Raw genomic sequence first — 20,034 nt, forward strand, 5'->3', positions numbered from 1 at the left:
AGCAAATTTCCCTATTTTTGAATGCTGTAATCTTGTTTATATCATTAAAAAAACACAAAAGATCTCCTGCTTCTGCTCTCTCATTTCATGTCACGTGAAAACATGAAATTGGGGGCTCATCCGGGATTTGAACCTGGGAACTCTCGCACCCCCAAGAGAGAATCATACCCCTAGAAAAAAGCAGCTCTTAAAGCAGGATAATAGTGTCATTATGCAACACATTGCAAGAACATGTTGCATTCTCAGTGTTGCCACAAGAGGCACTATGTTAGACGTCTTCTTTTATACTTTTCTTTTTCAACTACTGTCATGGCAGAACAGTTTGAAGTTGTGAAACAAAGTACAGTTTGCATCTGCGTTTGTGTAGTTGCACAGAGTATATTCTTGTTGCATACAGTAAACCAGACAACCAGTCTTTTATTTTTTTAGTACATGTTCCTGGTCTTATTGCGCATGATTAAAAGGGAAAGTTGTTCTGAACTGATCGCATTGTATGACTAGACAACCATTCAATTTTTTTCCCCCCACAACCTCATGTAAAGAACACAAAATTCTCAAAGACTCTCCTAGATCTGCCTGGGTTCATATTTGGGGAAAACAAAAGGATGCCTCCAGCCCGTAACGTGTGTTGCCAACTCAGTACGGTTATGGGCAGATACCTTATAGCTCTCATTACATCAAATGATTGCTGTGTAGGGTTGTGTAATGGCCTCAAATGAATATGAGATCATTTTTATAAGACCAGCTGCATCCTACATTATGAACACTATTCCCTGATGATGTACAAGAGTTGTTGCAGAAACGCCTTCAATCACTCACCACATCTAAACGTCACTGAACCTTTGAGAAAAACTTCACCACAGTGTGACGACAACCTACACTGCAAAAAATGACTTTTTTTTTTTTTTTTACACTGTAGGTTTTATGGATTATATATTGTTTGACATTATTTTGCTTGTTGTAAAAGTGGGCCTCTTAAAGGTGCATCTTGTTACTTCAGAATTACATTCTGTTTGTTTGAACAGTTCGCGTCAGTCAACGGTGTGATAAATTAATTGGTCGAAGTCAAAAATTATGCATTTCGCCCACCAGATGCAAATTCAATCACTGCTATTATATAAAAACTCTTGAAAGGGTCTTAGGAGGGAGGGTAGAAAGATTTACATTTACTTAAGAGAGTTTAAACTTGTAATTCATCAAGTGAAGCCTCACAGCTGGCTGAAGGAACGGCTGTGTTCTGACGCTGAGCACTTTTACATGCTTTGAGGTGGATTATCTGAGCACTTTAATCAGTCCAGCACACAAATCCTGTCTGTCTGTCTCCTTAACCTCCTACTTCCTTTACAGGGGCTGTTTTTCTTGCTGTTTTATAATAGAAAGGGTTTTTCCTAGTGGCTATACTGTTGGTTTCATTCCTACTCCACTGCTGAACTCAATTGTATCAGGTGGTGGATTGCATGAGCTTCAGTTTTGCAAAAAGATCAACTCTACTTCGCTCAACTTCATTGCATTGGGGTCACCTCGAATTGCCAACTCTCACTTTAAATGTTTGACTTCTGGTCACAGACATCAACAAGGGGAAATTGTGGCCTAATGGTTAGAGAGTCTAACCCGAAGGTTGCGGGTTCGATTCTCAGTACTGACAGGAAATGACTGAGATGCCCTTGAGCAACGCACCTAACCTAAGCAAAAATGGCTACCCACTGCTCCAGGTGTGTGTGTCCACAGTTTGCAGTGTGTGTGTGTGTGTGTGTGTTCACTACTCACTTCTCCTAATGTGTGAGCGCTAATTGGATGGGTTAAATGCAGAGGACAAATTACAAGGATGGGTTACCATATTTGGCCTTCACTTTCTTTCAATCAGCGTTTGAATCTCAACAACTGTGACAATCAGCAAAATATACAGAACATCTGAACGCAAGAACTCTGAACACTAGCAACTAAAGTCACAACAAAACAACTGCCAGAATAAAACCAAATAATAAGTAAAAAAGAGAATAGTCACACAAATCATCTGCATAATTTATTAATGCCACACTGCATGCTGAGAGTCATGGATGAATTTTGCACTATGCAACATGAAGCTTTTCTTTTGATTGTCACCATTGTTGAGATTCATACGTTAATCAGAGCTTTTAGGAGCAACAGCGTTTTTAACTAAAAACGGAAAACTTTTTATGCGTTTTGGACGTTCTTTTCAGACTGTCCTCCAAAAAAAAAAAAAAAAAAAAAAACAACCTTATAGGTTGTTTTTCAAGCACCTTATTATCAGGGAGGGGCAGTATTTATGATACATGTATTTCAAATACGTATTTCAAATACAAAATAGTATTTTGTAATTTGTATTTGATAGGGTTGATGAAAATGGCTTTGTATTTTGTATCAAAATACTTTAGTGTTTTGTATTTTTGTAGTTTTAAAATACTGTAAAATACTTTGTACGAAGTCTGCATGATGACATCATAAAAATCTGATATCACCTCTGATTGGTGCTTACTCAATAGTTTGCCCAGACTTGTTGAGTTCAGAACAGATGTTAAGTTTTGGTGTTCGTTTTAATAGCCTAGGCTAAATAGTATACCAATTTACATGTTCTTGAAAACTATTATACTGAGCAGCAGCCCCCTATATTTATGATTAACAATCAAATGATTAATTAGTGCTATGAATACAGGTGCCATCAGTTGTCTTCTTATGAATGACTTGTTTGTCACTGAGTCAGTATTGCTGATGCAAAGTAGGCCCTTTGTTACCAAACACCAAATAACTAAATTAGGATACAATTATGAGTCATTTGCAATCTGTTAAACATTAAACTGTGGGTTACTTTAAAACTAACCTTCATCTGGGAGATCACAGGGATATGTGAATATTTGTTCTGTTAAAGCAACAATATGTACATTTTCGCCACTAGAGGTTGCTTATTCAGTTGCTTATCCTTGTTTTTGTGGAATCATGGGATGTGTTGTCTTCAAGTCTACAGCCAGTAGAAAAGAATCTGGACGGAACTCAGTCAGAAATCATGTTTATGGATGAGAGTATTAACGTTATTGTAGTATGAAGCAGAGCAGGGCCGAGTGATGTTAGAGCTGAACGAGACCGCGGGAGCGATTGCTAATGAGAGACGAACGCATCTCGAGAGCAGTGGAACTTTTATTATGCCACAGTCGCCGGTCTAACGTATATGGGGGAAACGCAGCACTGTTTATCATATTAGATACATTTGTGTTGAAAGTTGTTATAGTGCTACTCTGCGTTCGCTCGGCGGCTTCTGTGAGACACTTGTTGCACACTGCAGTAAACTAGATCGATATTAGTCATGGTAAAACATGGTACTCGCGGTAAATCAATAAAAGGAGATTTAAACAAGAAGCTATATAACATGATTCGTTTTCTTTGGTGTGTCCATGGTTTCTACAAAATAAAACCAGAAATCGAGGGTAACGCTGGTATCATGTCATTGATTAGCGACGCACGGACACATTCCGTATCCTGGTTAAAATTGCTTATTTCTCTGGATTTAAACATTCTTGGAAACATATGGGATAATGTAAGTAAGCATGTCAACAAAATATATAGCATTGTTCTAGTGGTTTTTGGATATTTTAATCCAAAAATCTTACTGTACATATTGTGCCTTTAACTGGTTTCATATGTCAGATTTATTGCATGACTCAGGCAGAGAAAAGCTATCAAACATTGTTTACTTAATCAGCAGAGTCAGTGTAATGGTGAAGGGGTCGATCAAATAGGCAAACTGATGGAAACTTTGTGATGAAATTTCATGCTCCCTTGTAAAAGTATTTTTTAGTATTTTTAAAATACAAAAATACAGTAGTTTATTTTGATACATGGTGTGGCTGCTGTATTTTGTAGTTTATTTTGATATATTTAAAATGAAGGTATTTGGTATTTTATTTTAAAATACATTTTGATGTATTTTTGCCCAACCCTGCTTATTATGACATATTTTTACATTTTAAAGTCATGCGCCCTCTATCTGGCGTAAAAATAATGACAGTGTCGTGTTACGTCTGTCGTCATGAAATGACGTATGACTGTCGTTACCAATCAAAATGCGTGTTCATTTAAATGCAATGTGTGGACTTTTTATACTATTTGTCCTATTTCCATTGAACAAAGCTCATTTCTTCATTAACGACTACACCCACCCCACCCCTAAACCTACCCTTAGTGATTTATAGTGCATATACACTTTATGAGCACATGCGTTCCCTGGGATCGAACCCACGATCACATAATCGAATATTATTATATATTGCAATGCTCTACCATTTGAGCTACACGAAACCCGAAATATGACGCAGATAAAAGGGAACAATGCATTAAAGGTGCCCAAGAATACTTTTTCACAAGATGTAATATAAGTCTAAGGTGTCTCCTGAATGTGTCTGTGAAGTTTCAGCTCAAAATACCCCATAGATTTTTTTAAATTAATTTTTTTAACTGCCTATTTTGGGGAATCATTAACAATGCACTGATTTACACTCGGCGCCGCCCCCTTAAATCGCATGCTCCCCGCCACACGAGCTGTCGACTATATTACAGTGCATTTACAAAGTTCACACAGCTAATATAACCCTCAAATGGATCTTTACAAGATGTTCGTCATGCACGCTGTATGCATGCTTCGAATTATGTGAGTAAAGTATTTATTTGGATGTTAAAGTTTTATTCTGAGTGAATTTGAGGCTGTCCTCTGTGGCTAACGGCTATTGCTACGCTGTTGGAGAGATTTATAAAGAATGAAGTTGTGTTTGTGAATTATACAGACTGCAAGTGTTTAAAAAATGAAAATAGCAACGGCTCTTGTCTCCGTGAATACAGTAAGAAACGATGGTAACTTTAACCTCATTTAACAGTACATTAGCAACATGCTAACGAAACATTTGGAAAGACAATTTACAAATATCAGTAAAAATATCATGCTATCATGGATTATGTCAGTTATTATTGCTCCATCTGCCATTTTTCGCTGTTGTTCTTGCTTACCTAGTCTGATGATTCGGCTGTGTGCAGCTCCAGACGTTAACTGGCTACCCTTGTGTAATTCCTTTCATAATGTTGGGAACATGGGCTGCCATTATGCAAATATTGGGGGTGTACAACCCGACTGTTATGTAACAGTCGGTGTTATGTTGAGATTCGCCTGTTCTTCGGAGGTCGTTTAAACAAATGAGATTTATATAAGAAGGAGGAAACAATGGAGTTTGAGACTCACTGTATGTCTTTTCCATGTACTGAACTCTTGTTATTTAACTATGCCGAGGTAAATTCAATTTTTGAATCTAGGGCACCTTTAAAATGAAAGTGTCCTGTTGTCGATGGGGGCGCAACTTTAGTAAACACTCCTATGGGTTGTATTTCAGGGAAGTGACAAATGACCTATATGAGCATATTGGTTGGAGAACATGTTGATTCCTTTACATGATAACAGTGTTTTTGGGGGCCTGAAAACGTGAGCTTTTGAAAACGTTTTTCAGAGTGCAAGTTTTTGAAAATTATATCGTTATTGTCTCCATGTAAACTACAAAAAAATGTGAATTTGTGAAAATGGTGATATCATTACAGGATAATAATGTCATCATCAATGCATAACCATCAACACCTGATCATATTTTTTTCTTTGCTTTTCATGCTGTAACAAATGTGTTTTATAAACACATAGTTGCAGCAGCCAGAGAAAAACTAAATTTTAAAAAGTCCAACTACAACAAACACTAATCACCATAATGGTGATTTAACATCTAAACCTCTGTTAATTCTCAGTAAGAGCTTCTGTAGATGTACGAAAGAAATAAAGTCAAACTGGTTTGTAATAAGTGAAGACGGTAATGCTGATTTCGCAGTAGTTTAATCATCCTCTTCTGTGATCTTGAGAGATTTAATGTGTTTTTTAATTTGCAGTGGATTTCATCTAAGGCTATGGCTGGAAGTCAGTCTTCTTCAGTTCTCTTTTTTGCTGTTCTTGATGATTCTTTTTTCTTCAGTGATTCTGCTGGTTAAAGGGTTAGTTCACTCAAAAATGAAAATAATGTCTTTTATTACTCACCCTCATCATCGTTCCACACCCGTAAGACCTTCATTCATCTTCAGAACACAAATTAAGATATTGTGATTAAATCCGATGGCTCAGTGAGGCCTGCATCCACAGCAATGATATTTCCTCTCTCAAGATCCATAAAGGTACTAAAAACCTATTTCGGTAACACTTTATAATAACTGCACACTATGAAGCATTAGTTAAGCATTAGTTAATAGTTAATTAATCACTTATAAAGCATTAATAGACATTAGTAAGTAGTTTATAAATACAGCTATAAATGCTTTATTCTTGGAGCATATCTATAATGTGTTTAATAATTGTATTTTCATACTTTATTAATTATCAATTTATCATTTCTAAATTAAGTATTAAACCAGTTATTTACGAGTTGTCAGTAATTCATTTAGGAAGTGTAAGTAAATGATTAATAAACTATTTAAACATGAATTTATACATCTTATTATTTACATATAGCAATAGTTACTTAGTGTGTTAATAAATGCTTTATTAACACATATTCCTACTGTAATTCATAATTATTCAGGTAATTATAACACATTTAGAAGTGGTCAGTTAACTATTTTTGTGAGCTCATCTAAAGTGAGCACTATTTATGCTTTGTAAAGCTTTTATAAATGAGATTCAGTGATCTTCTGCTGTTCTCTAATGTTTTAAAGTTAGTACTGAGATAGTTTTGACACTATGAATATGTGTTGATAAAGCATTTATTAACACACTAAGTAACTAATACTATATGTCTAAATAATGAGATGCATAAATGTACATTTAAATATTTTATTAATCATTTACTTACACTTCACAAATGATCTTATGAACCACTGACAAATTGATCATTAATAAAGTATGAAAATACAATTATTATACTCATTATAGATATGCTTATAAATCAAGAACAAAGCATTTATAGCTGTATTTATAAACGCTTACTAATGTCTATTAATGTTTTTTAAATGATGAATTGACTATTTACTAATGCTTAACTAATGCTTCCTGGCGTGAGTTATTCTAAAGTGTTACCTATATTGCAAACAGTTCATGTGAGTTCAGTAGTTCTACCTTATTATTATAAAGCGTCGAGAATACTTTTTGTGCGCCAAAAAACAAAATTCCGACTTTTCAATCACTGATTCGATTCGTAAAGCTCCGAAGCAGTGTTTTGAAATCGGTCCATCACTATATTGTTGAAAAGTTGTTATTTTGGGGGGTTTTTTTGGTGCACAGAAAGTATTACATTCACTATGTTGTCACTGTCAAGTGACCTATCAGTGTCAGTTGCGTCACTTTACTGCCATTCATTGGATAGTAAAGTGTTCATCGTATGCATGCTTCAGAATCTCTCCGGAAGCAGTAGGTCATCCGGGTACTTTTTGGCCTTCTCTTTTATGAGTACTGTGAATTCAGACATACTTCTTTTGTCACATACTATTCGTCACCTACTATATAGTAGGGAAGTACACAAAGTATGAAAGTAAGTTTTTCATCTAATATTTATGTTTTATTTTTATGTCATTTAGCATTTTACTTAACATATGTTTAAAAATAGTCTTAGTTAACGATAACACTATTAAAGGTGCCCTAGATTGTTTTTTTTACAAGATGTAATATAAGTCCTAGGTGTCCCCTGAATGTGTCTGTGAAGTTTCAGCTCAAAATACCCCATAGATTTTTTTTTTATTAATTTTTTTAGCTGCCTATTTTGGGGCATCATTAACTATGCACTGATTTTTTTCAGCACGGCCCCTTTAAGAGATGCGCTCTCTCTGCCCCATGAGCTCTCGACTATATATACATCGCATAAACAAAGTTCACACAGCTAATATAACCCTCATATGGATCTTTACAAGATGTTCGTCATGCATGCTGTATGCATGCTTCGAATTATGTGAGTAAAGTATTTATTTAGATGGTTACGTTTGATTCTGTGTGAGTTTGAGGCTATGCTCTGTGGCTAAAGCTAATATTACACACTGTTGGAGAGATTTATAAAGAATTTATAAGAAGTTGTGTTTATGCATTATACAAACTGCACGTGTTTAAAAATGAAAATAGCAACGACTCTCGTCTCCGTGAATACAGTAAGAAACGATGGTAACTTTAACCACATTTAACAGTACATTAGCAACATGCTAATGAAACATTTAGAAAGACAATTTACAAATATCACTAAAAATATCATGATATCATGGATCATGTCAGTTATTATTGCTCCATCTGCCATTTTTTGCTGTTGTTCTTGCTTGCTTACCTTGTCTGTGCACAGATCCAGCCGTTAATACTGCCTTTCCTTGTCTAATGCGTCGAATGGGCTGGCATTATGCAAATATTGGGATCATACATATTAATGATCCCGACTGTTACGTAACAGTCGGTGTTATGTTGAGATCCGAGTGTTTTCCGGAAGTCTTTTAAACAAATGAGATTTACATAAGAAGGAGGAAACAATGGGGTTTGAAACTCAATGTATGTCTTTTCCATGTAACTTACTGAACTCTTGTTATTCAAATATGCCGAGGTAAATTCAAATTCTGATTCTAGGGCACCTTTAAGTATTAAGTGATTTGATCATGTGATTGGCTACAGTTGTGAAATAAGCTATTAAGAATTATACCTTGGTCCGTTTAAATACTCGATTCTGATTGGCTGGAAGGTGTGCAGTAAAGCCTTTTAATGCACAGGTAGTTCCAGTCTGTTTGATTACAGATCGAAATTAATCCGCCACTATAAACATTGGTAACAGAGTTACGCTTGCAAACTGAGTGAGAGACATATATGAAAGCGTTTATTTAGGTAGGCTAAACGGATGATTTTTGCATATCGTTTCATTTGTATGGTGAATATGGCAGTTTGATGAGGTCAAATTGCTATGCTTCGCTTCGCGTCGGGTGGTTCTTCGCCTCTACATTAAAATCCTTTAATGCATGGCTAGCCATGGATTATCCCTTACTTATTATCGTGAAATAAAATATACAATACTGTAACCTATTAAGATGGGCACTGAAATAAATACTTTTGTTTGCAGTGTGAAACAGGACTTGCAGTCTTTCCATACAATCATCAGTAGTAAAGGTCTTGGAGTTCATGAATGGCCCAAATGTGTTTGTCATGGCACACTCGGTATATTATGCCTCTTAAAGATGTATGGAAAGTTTCCGGACAGTTTTAGATGCACAACTGTTCCCTTCTAACATGAGTGAGACCCTGGGAAACTACCTATATGCTCAGTTTAGTGTTTTCCTTTTTTCCAATTGTGGTGAAGGTGTGCCAATAGCTTTAAGGCAAACCGTGCATTCTCCACAAATATCCTTTAGCCAGGAAATAAAACATGATAATAAGCGTATTTCAAGCCATGTACTCATTAAAATTTATGCAGCAGATGTATGGTTTTATGAGTTCTGGAGCATGAAAGATGCAGACGCACACATACACACACTTGAATACTGCAAATGCCATTGTTGCTCTTAAGCTGGCTTTGACCTTTTGTAATGTTTACTAGTTCACATAGCAAGTATTAAGTGACTGATTTATTTGCGTGCGTCAAACAAATCGCTTTTATGAGAAGCAAATTCTCAAAGGCCTATAGGATGTGAAAATGATGCGGATTATAACGCGGAGCATTGTGTTACTGTGAGCGCTCAGAAGTCTAATTTGCCCAAACGTTCACACATTAAGAAGGAAACGCATTAAAATAGCATACAGTAACCCTACTGTTTCACAGATTTCACATACAAAATGATGCCGTATTTACTAAAATCTGTCATTTTACTGCTCTTGTTTAGAACATATGTTTAAAATTAGAGCATAAAATGCATCATTTAAATTTGATGTTGGTTTTCACGCACCATGTCTTCTTTGGCACCATTGCAGCTTTGTTGATTACAGTGGAAGCGCTCTATGTTTGTGCCGTGTCATGCCTTTTGCTTGGAGAGTCGATTGAGAGTAGAGAGCCTTACACAACTAAAAATGGAAAACTATTTAAGCCTTTTGGATGTTAATTTACACTACAAGTTTTGGGGGCCTGAAAAACTTTTTAAACTTTTTAAAACAGGTTCCAAAGTGCAAGTGTTTCCATGTAAACTATTTGTGAAAACGGTGACGTCATGTGCATGCATATTACGTATTCAGTCTATAGTCGCGTAGTGTTTCTTTATTAAGTGACATTACCAACTTCTGGCCTAGCTTGAATAATGCAGCAGTTTTTGCAGATCCGTGTGTACGGGGATCGTTTTGACAATGTTGTTATCTGTACGTGAAAAATGCTAAGAAGTAACATTTCCATTTTTAGTATGTCATTGTCGTGTAAATGTACCCTTCGTTTTTAACACCTTTGGGTGGGTTAACCAGTGATTTTGCTGTGAATTTTACTGTGAGTTTACAGTATTGGAAAACATAAAAATTACTGCAAGCAAACAACATCATACTGATTATGCTGTGGAGATTTTTGATACTTGCAGCTGAACTTAATTTTGATTCTCTTTTAGCAGTTTGTGTTATTGGTTTATTTTGTAAAGGTGCTTTTTTATTTGTTGAGTGTAACTATTTTTGTGTTTTGTATATCAAGTATTGATGTCTGCGCGTCATTAGGTAATGTTTATGAGAAAAAAATTCTTGTGTTATAATACAGTAATGCTCAGAATTATTGGCACCCTTGGTAAATATGATCAAAGATGATTGTAAAAATAAATCTGCATTGTTTATCCTTTAATTCATAAAATTAGTAAAAATCTAACCTTTCATTGAAGAAAAAGAATTGAAAGTGGGGGGAAAATCACATTATGAAATAAATGTTTTTCTCCAAAACATGTTGGCCATAATTATTGGCACCCCTAGAATTTTTTATGAGTAAAATATCTCTGAAGTATATTCCCAGTCATATTTACAGTTTTTTAGCACACCAGGGTGATCATAAACATGAAATTGTCCAGCCATGACTTCCTGTTCCACAGGAGAATAAACATGAGGAAACACAAAGGCCAAATTCCCTTAATCATTCATCACAATGAGTAAAACCAAAGAATATAGTTCTGATGTGCAGCAAAAGATTGCTGAGCTTCACAAAATAGAAAGTGGCTGTAAGAAAATAGCTAAAGCATTGAAAATCCCCATTTCCACTATCAGGGCAATAATTAAGAAGTTCCAATTAACTAAAGATGTTACAAATCTGCCTGGAAGAGGACGTGTGTCTAAATCATCCTAATGTGAAGTGAGGAGGAGAGTTTGAGTGGACAAAGACTCTCCGAGGATCACAGTTGGAGAATTGCAGAAAGTGATAAAAAAAAATTATCAAAAGCACCTACATCCCCACAAGTTGTTCAGGAGGTTTTCAAGAAAAATCCTCTGCTCTCATCCAGAAACAATCTCCAGTATAATATGTTTTCAGACATGATTGGAACTTCAAATGGGACGAGCTTCTATGGTCAGATGAAACTAAAAAAATAGCTTTTTGGCAGCAAACCCACCAGATGGGTTTGGTGCACACATGGATAAAAAGTACCCCATGCCCACGGTTAAATATACTGCTGGATCTTTAATGTTTTGTGCCTATTTTTCTGCTGGAGGTCCTGGACATCTTGTTCAGATATATGGTATCATGGATTCTACCAAATATCAACAGATAAAAAAATCAAAACCTGACCGCTTCTGCTAGAAATCCTATAATGAGCCATAGTTGGATCTTCCATCAGGACAATGATCCAAAACAAACATCAAAACTAACACAAAAATGTGTCACTGAGCACAAAATGAAGCTTCTGCCATGGTCTTCCAAGTTCCCTGACCTGAACCCTAAAGAAAATGAGTGGAGTGAACTGAAGAGAAGAAGCACCAACATGGAGCTGGGATCTGAAGGATCTGGAGAGATTCTGCATGAAGGAAGGTCTCTGATCTCTCCTCAGGTGTTCTCCAAACTCATCAGGCGTTATAGAAGACAAATCAGAACTGTTTTCTTGGCAAAAGGAGGTTGCAAAAACTATTGAATAAAAGGGTGCCAATAATTGTGGCCAATGTGTTTTGGAGAAAAACATTTATTTCATAATGTGACTTTCCCCCCACTTTCAATTCTTTTTCTTCAATGAAAGGTTAGATTTTTACTCATTTTATGAATTAAAGATCAAAAGGATAAACAATGCAGATTTATTTTTACAGTCATCTTTGATCATATTTACCAAGGGTGCCAATAATTCTGAGCACCACTGTATTTCAAACATGTATATGAGCAGTTAAAAACCACCTAAAATCATCCAATTAGTGCAGGGATGATGTTTTGATAAACTGAGCATTGAGACACATTTAGACATCAACACTCGTCATACAAACCGGAACAATGGTGACAATCAACAAACTGATCAGATAAACAGATCAACTCTGAACATCACATAACAAGCTACTAAAAAGTCACAAAAAATAAAAGCAAATAGTAATAAAGAAAATTTCAGCTGTATGATCTATTTACTCATGCCGCAATGTATGCTGGGAGATTTTACTTTGCTGGCACCCAGCATGCATTGCGGCATGAAGATTTATGTTGATTGTCACCATTGCTGAGATTCATATGCTGATTGTTGATGTTTGTGTGTGTCTGAATCATTCAGTAGTTTAAAACTTTTTTTTGTGTACAGCATGTTTAAAAATCTCTCATAGCTGTCTCATGCTATAATATCACTGGGTTGGAATGTGACAACACACTCATGATGAGTGGTTAGACTTCAGATGAATTTAGTGAATCAGATCACTTTCTGTAAATTCACTGTTACTGCGGCCAGAGTTGATGAACTGAACTCCTGTTAGTTGGAAGCCAGCTGTAGTTGTTGTGTTTTTGAGGTGCATATCCCAAAGCATATTATGGTTACAAGTTCTTTGTTACCAACACAATTCAACAGAGCTTGCAACCATATTTGGCCAACGATGCTTTTAGGAAACGTACCAATGCTCATCTTTTTTTTTCTGTTCTCTTCTTTCCTTCACTGATTCTGCTTCTTACCTGGCTTATAAAGGCTGAGATTACTCTCTATATAATATATACAGATTTTGTGGCCCAGATAAGTTACAGCTGTGATATTTTTGCTTTGTCTTGGCTGACATGCGGTTTTACATTATTATAGTAGACTTAGACTTTTTATCTAAATGTTGGTTCAATTTTTTTTAAGTGTTTATGGACTATTATTTCAATGTTTGAAATAAACATTACACAAAACTGCAGTTGTAATTGGTAATATGCTATTCTGGATCAAGTCATGATGCACAGAAATAAAGTCCAGTCCTTTGTAACTACAGCAAACATAGCTTAAAATGTGCACCATAAATTCTTGCATGACTGTGCTGCTTTCAGCTTTTGTTATTCTCAGATGTTATTGGGACTCCACTTCACAAAATGATTTTTATAGTTCCATTTACTCTGCCTCCACATCCAAAGTCTTCCTGTATTTTAAGCAAAGCTTACTGAGTTTGATCTATGTACAGTTCTTTCTTTGAACAACTAAAAATTGACATATGTATTGCATGCAAAGGTGAAACTGAGCATGTCTGTGCAGAAATTTGGCAGGAGATGAAAGACGTCGGTCAAAGACAAGAAACCAAAATCTAAAACCGATGCTGTTTAAATAAGTGTTGTTTACAAATATTTTATTGATAACAGCATGCACGCTCATAATCATGAAGTACAAATACGGATCTGTCCACATGTTCTTCTGCTCATCTACAGCTGTGCTGAATGATTCAGACCTGTGTCACAGACTGAAGTTATTCTTGGTTGAGGTGTGTATAGATTTTGAATTTTTATGTGAAAGCTCGCAGAAGTATTCAAACATGCAAAGGTTAAACTGAACTAAGCCCAGTGTTGTCAAAACAATTAACACAGCTGTCAAAACACATTTTAATTTCGTTGTACGGCTCCACAAAATATCCACCACATGTTTTCAGATAGCTTTGTAAAAATAAATATTGACATCAAAAGTTGAAAAAAAAAAAGTATAGAAATATAAAAGCAGTTTGCCATGCAGAACCACAAAAGTCCAGCACATGTTTTCAGATTATAAAATGACTAAAAATAAAAAAATGACAATTTAATAAAAAATAATACAAAATAAATGTTTTATAATAATAAAAATATCAAAATAATAATAATAATAATAAATATGGTTTCTGACAGCACAAGGAATGCTCCCTTTACAGAAGTGGCCAAAAGTGATGAAAATTGGCATCGTCACCGTTTATTCAAATGTTATTTGAAAAATGTAAATTGTGAAAGATTTTGTAATCATGCAAAGTTGTGCTTGTAGTCAATTGTTTTATTTGTGGCATGCAATAAAACATGCCAAATTGTGCCAAATTGTACAAAGAAATTATGAACCAATGAAACATTAATAACTGATTATGTTGTAGTCAATGTATGCCTTTTCCTGTGAGCTTTTTCTATGCATTTTCTTTTTAAATAAAATAAAATAAAACCGTTAAAATCGTTTGCCTTTTTTTTGCCAAATATTTTTGTCAGATAAATACCTTAACCAAGTTTAGTGTTTTATTCTTCCTTCATATTCAAAATATTATAAATAAATAAAATATTTTTCTCACATTTTGATGGTTAAATTGAACTTGTAGGGTCATTAAAAGGTTTCATTTGGCTTGCAAGACATTGATGGTCAGTTACTGAGTTATTTTAACTTAAAAATCCTGCATATTTCCAAGAGTCAAGCGCATAATTACACAGGACCTGAACATAAAATGGATGAACAATTTCAACAGAAGCACAAACATGCCATGATGATGCATTTGGAGCACTTTTAAAGCTCGGATCTTTTGTTATCTTCTGACAGAAACACTTTGCACTTGCGTCAGATGCTGACTCAAGCAGAAGAAATGATTAGGTGTGTCGTCTGGCAAACGCATGTTTCTCCAAAGCAATCATAGGATAGTTATCTCACAGCAGACAGCTTGCCTTGTTTCACGGTCAGACCTCTAGTTACAAAATAAATATTACCACAGTTTATATCAATAACTTCTGTGTCTAGTGCTCCGTCTCTCTTTATACACTAGACACTGGATGTTATGGCCAAGTTTCCATCACAGTGCAAGTTGAGTTTGACTTTACAGTTGTGGAGATGGAAGATATTTTATACGAAATTCAAAATACACACAGACACAATTATTTACACACACAAAATGCTTTATGATTCACTTACAAACTTATATTACTTGAAAATTATGCCTTTGCATTTGCACTGCATGCATAAAAGGCAGGTAATAAAATTAGGTTTTTGCTGGAAAGGGTCAAAGGATACTCTTCCGATGCAAATCGAATTGCACATTCTGTGTATGGTTGTCCGCCGGAATAGTTATTTGAATTTATAAAGTTTTAAATATGGATATTTTTCTTTCAAAATCACATCGCTTCGCTTCAGAAGGCCTTTATTAACCCACTGGAGTCATATGGATTCATTTTTTTCATGGATGGATGGCTTCAAAATGTGGCTCCCCATTCACAACCGTTATAAACCTTGGAGGACTAAGGATATTTTTAAATCTATCTCTGATTGTGTTTGTCTGAAAGAAGACAGTCATATACACCTGGCTTGAGGGTGAGTAAATCATGAGATAATTTTCATTTTTGGGTGAACTATCCCTTTAAGAAATGAAAAGCTACACGCTTGATCAGTCAGGGTTAGAAGAACTGTTTCAAACATATAACATGCTAGAAATATAATAAACTCTGCAATAATGATCCAATCATAAGCATTTGCCTATTTATTTTATTTTTTGGCCAGCAGTGACTGTGATGTAACCTTGTCTTTCTTGAATCGCGCTCTTTCTGTGTCTCGGTGGCTCAAATAATGGAGTGTGATGTACACACATACACACAGTCTTGTTGTTTTTGCACAGCATGCAGTGAAATGCTTCCTTTGGCATATGCGATTCTCTGCTTCGCCTTTCATCTCCACAGATGCGAACAATTGAGCAGGGTGAGACAGGGCTGATCGACACAGCATGTGCACAAACACAGCATCCTAAATAATCTCCAAATAACAATCTATTCCACTGCCAAACACACGGGGTCACAGAGGTCATGCAGGAACTTTTGTAACAGCCTTTGAACTTCTGAAATTTGAAATGTCAGTGCGGAACATTCCGAGCGGTTTGTGTGTTTTTACTGGATACAATCAAAATCTGAAGAAATCTGATCCTTTGAATCTGATAAGGAAGAAAAATAGTGGTGTTGGTACAGTATATTACATTGCTGCATCCGGTCATAAAAATCTCTATGCTAATGTCCAAGTGAATCTGACCTAATTATTTCCTTAAAAAAATAGAATTTCTAAAGTTTAGTCAAACAAAAACAAAACAAAAAAAGTTGTAAATAAAACAAAGATTATTGGAGTGTTATTTAAGTCTTTCTACTTCAAAATTTCACGTTTAATTCAATGTTACTTGCAATTTCTGAGTGAAGGTAAATCCTACACCGAATATTTTTCACTGTAGTTTGGACCAGTGTTATTTACAGAAGAGGATTAGGGCCAAGCAATAATAAAAAAATAAAACCATCTCAAGACTAAAGTTGTTAAATTTAGAGAAAAAACTCATTAAATTACGAGAAAAAGGTCGAGATAAAATGTTGAGAACAAATTCTTTAAATTATGAGAAAAATTTTGTTAAATTTCGAGAAAAAAGTCGAGATAAAATGTTGAGAATAAAGTCATTAAATTACGAGAATAAACTCCTTAAATTACAGGAAAAAATCGTTTAATTACGAGAACAAATTCGTTAAATTACGAGAATAAATTTGTTAATTTATAGACTTTATTCTCAACATTTTATCTTGAGTTTTTTCTTGAAATTTAACAACATTTTTCTCATAATTTAACAAATTTGTTCTCGTAATTTAACGACTTTTTTCTCGTAATTTAATTAGTTTATTCTCAACATTTTATCTCGACTTTTTTCTCGAAATTTAACGAGTTTTTTCTCGTAATTTAACGAGTTTATTCTCAACATTTTATCTCGACTTTTTTCTCGTAATTTAACGACTTTTTTCTCGTAATTTAACAAGTTTATTCTCAACATTTTATCTCGACTTTTTTCTCGAAATTTAATGACTTTTTTCTCGTAATTTAACAAGTTTATTCTCAACATTTTATCTCGACTTTTTTCTTGAAATTTAACAACTTTTTTCTCGTAATTTAATGACTTTATTCTCAACATTTTATCTCGACTTTTTTCTCGAAATTTAACGACTTTTTTCTCGTAATTTAAAGAGTTTATTCTCAACATTTTATCTCGACTTTTTTCTTGAAATTTAACGACTTTTTTCTCGTAATTTAACGAGTTTATTCTCAACATTTTATCTCGAATTTCTTCTTGAAATTTAACGACTTTTTTCTCGTAATTTAACGACTTTTTTCTTGTAATTTAACAAGTTTATTCTCAACATTTTATCTCGACTTTTTTATCGAAATTTAACGACTTTTTCTCGTAATTTAATGACTTTATTCTCAACATTTTATCTCGACTTTTTTCTCAAAATTTAACGAGTTTTTTCTCGTAATTTAATGACTTTATTCTCAACATTTTATCTCGACTTTTTTCTCAAAATTTAACAAGTTTTTTCTCGTAATTTAATGACTTTATTCTCGAAATTTAACAACTTTAATCTCGAGATGGTTTTATGGTTCTTCCGTAGTTATTTTAGTATCACTGAGATACTATTAAGTTTTTAATTCATATTTTGAATCTTTTTATTTTAATATTTTCCATTTTCATTTTCATTTTAGTTAAAGTTTTAGTAATTTTGTTGTTTTTAATCGTTTTAATGTTTAATAATTTTTTAATATTGCCTATATAATTGGACAAGTCTGTTAAATATGTCTGTCATATAGTAGTTAATTTATCAGTCTAGTTATTGCTTATTTATTTTCTTTCATATTTTCCATAAAAAAGTATTACAAGCTTCATATAATATAATTGTAATCACTAAACAGTCAATGGCACACTGGTGTAACGGACATAGGCCATCAAAGACTATAGATATAGAAAGACGTTTCACTCCTATTAGTTATGAATGGAAGAAACTGCAAACGCACAATATGGCAGAATAGGTTCCGCCTTCTAAGTAAAAGAGCCAGTCGCTGATTGATAAAGTCATTGCGTCACTGCAGCTGCCGTTAAGGTGATGATACACAGGGCAACTTTTTGAACAATGTTGCTGAGTGATGTTGCTTGGGCACTTTCCCATTGAGAATGGGAAACAAATTTCAATCGAAAGTATCCAGATACAAATTTGTTGCCCATTCTAAATGGGAAAGTGCCCAAGCATCATCGTTCAGAGACATTGCCCAACGACATTGCTCAAAAAGTTGCCTCTTATATCATCACCTTTAGAAGCTCTGGTTTGACTGACATTAGAGACTGCAATCTTTAGTCTCCTTGGACAAGAGGGGTTACACTGGACTTGTGCAGTGATGGGGAAAGCTACTTTAAAAAGTAATGCATTACAGTATTGCATTACTCCCTAAAAAGTAACTAATCATATTACTTGGTTACTTTTTATGGAATGTAATGCATGACTTTTTCTCATCTGGACTAAGTTTGCTTGTTTGTTTGTTTTTAATAATCAAATAAAAGATCTATATTGGCAAATGTGAAGGCCCTTTCACACTAAAAGTGAAATGAATAAGCCTGAAGTCAGGCTGAAGGAAATGCAAATTTATTCTGGATCGCATGAGAAGAAAGTTCAACACTTCAGCAATACAAACAAAAAAATGAAACACAAATGTAATGTTTATCCAAAGTCTTTTTGCTTATTCGTATGGTTGAATTGGATCATCAAAGGTCAGCAGCAAAGACATTGGTTAATAAAGTGAGATTATGTGTTATTTAACATATTTATTTACTGCAGGTTTGCGTAATATTCTGAGTTTGCATTTCACTGTTTTTATTCATTCTGAGGAACACTGAATCTGTTTTTGTGCGAGTGAGATGAGTAAATGCATGCTCACATGTAGTCTAAATCTACAAGCATCATGTTCACACAACGCCTCTGCACTTACTCCTGATTTCTCTCAACATGGGGACTGAAGAGGTTTTGGTCAATAAATGGGAAATCATCTAATAACTTAGATATTTTGTTGTAAATTTATAGGTAATGCATCACTTTAGTTACTTGAAAAAAAGTAATCTGATTATGTAACTCACGTTACTTGTAATGCGTTACCCCCAACACTGGAGTTGTGTAACAGCTGTTTGCATCCCAGCATGTGCCGGTCCACCGGTGGGCACGATGGGTCATGGAAATACGGCTTATATCAGCAGGGATATCAGTTCACACAGCAGTCAAGCTAACATTTACCAGGGAAGCATTAAACTTTATGCGTTTGTTTATAAGACTCGATCATGGGTACAAACAGAAGAATTTTAAGCATGTATTAGAGTCTGCTTGTAAATGAAAGATGTTCCTGTTCTTGCTCCCTGTGCCGTTTCCAAACGTTTAGTGCTTTTACTGATGCACAGTGGCAGTAATGGGATGATTTACAGGGTACGGCTCTACCACAAACCATCACTGATTTCATTCCCACCCTTAACTGCTGCTTTGTGTTCGGGTACAGAAGTAATTGGACAGCACTGGGGAATCCAGTCTGGAACTGGAGAAGTTATTAACCATTTTGAGTGATTTTCAGGAATTTCAAAACATGAAAATATGATATATTACACAAGTAAATGGGTTGCAGACAAGGTTACAGTTACACCAAGTAGACATTTTTTTTACTTTAAGCCCCACAAAATGATCAAATAAAATAGCAAAATTAATTTTAATTCAGAAATTGAAAGCATGTTCATTATAGAAAATAACGCGAGTCATTCTATATGCATTGCGTTTTTAATGCAAGACACTACAGGTGAACAGGGTAAGAATTGTAACTAATAGAACTAATAGAATTGAACTAATAGAACAGAAATCTGAACAC

Source organism: Megalobrama amblycephala, linkage group LG11, assembly GCF_018812025.1.
Source record: "Megalobrama amblycephala isolate DHTTF-2021 linkage group LG11, ASM1881202v1, whole genome shotgun sequence".
Taxonomy (NCBI): domain Eukaryota; kingdom Metazoa; phylum Chordata; class Actinopteri; order Cypriniformes; family Xenocyprididae; genus Megalobrama; species Megalobrama amblycephala.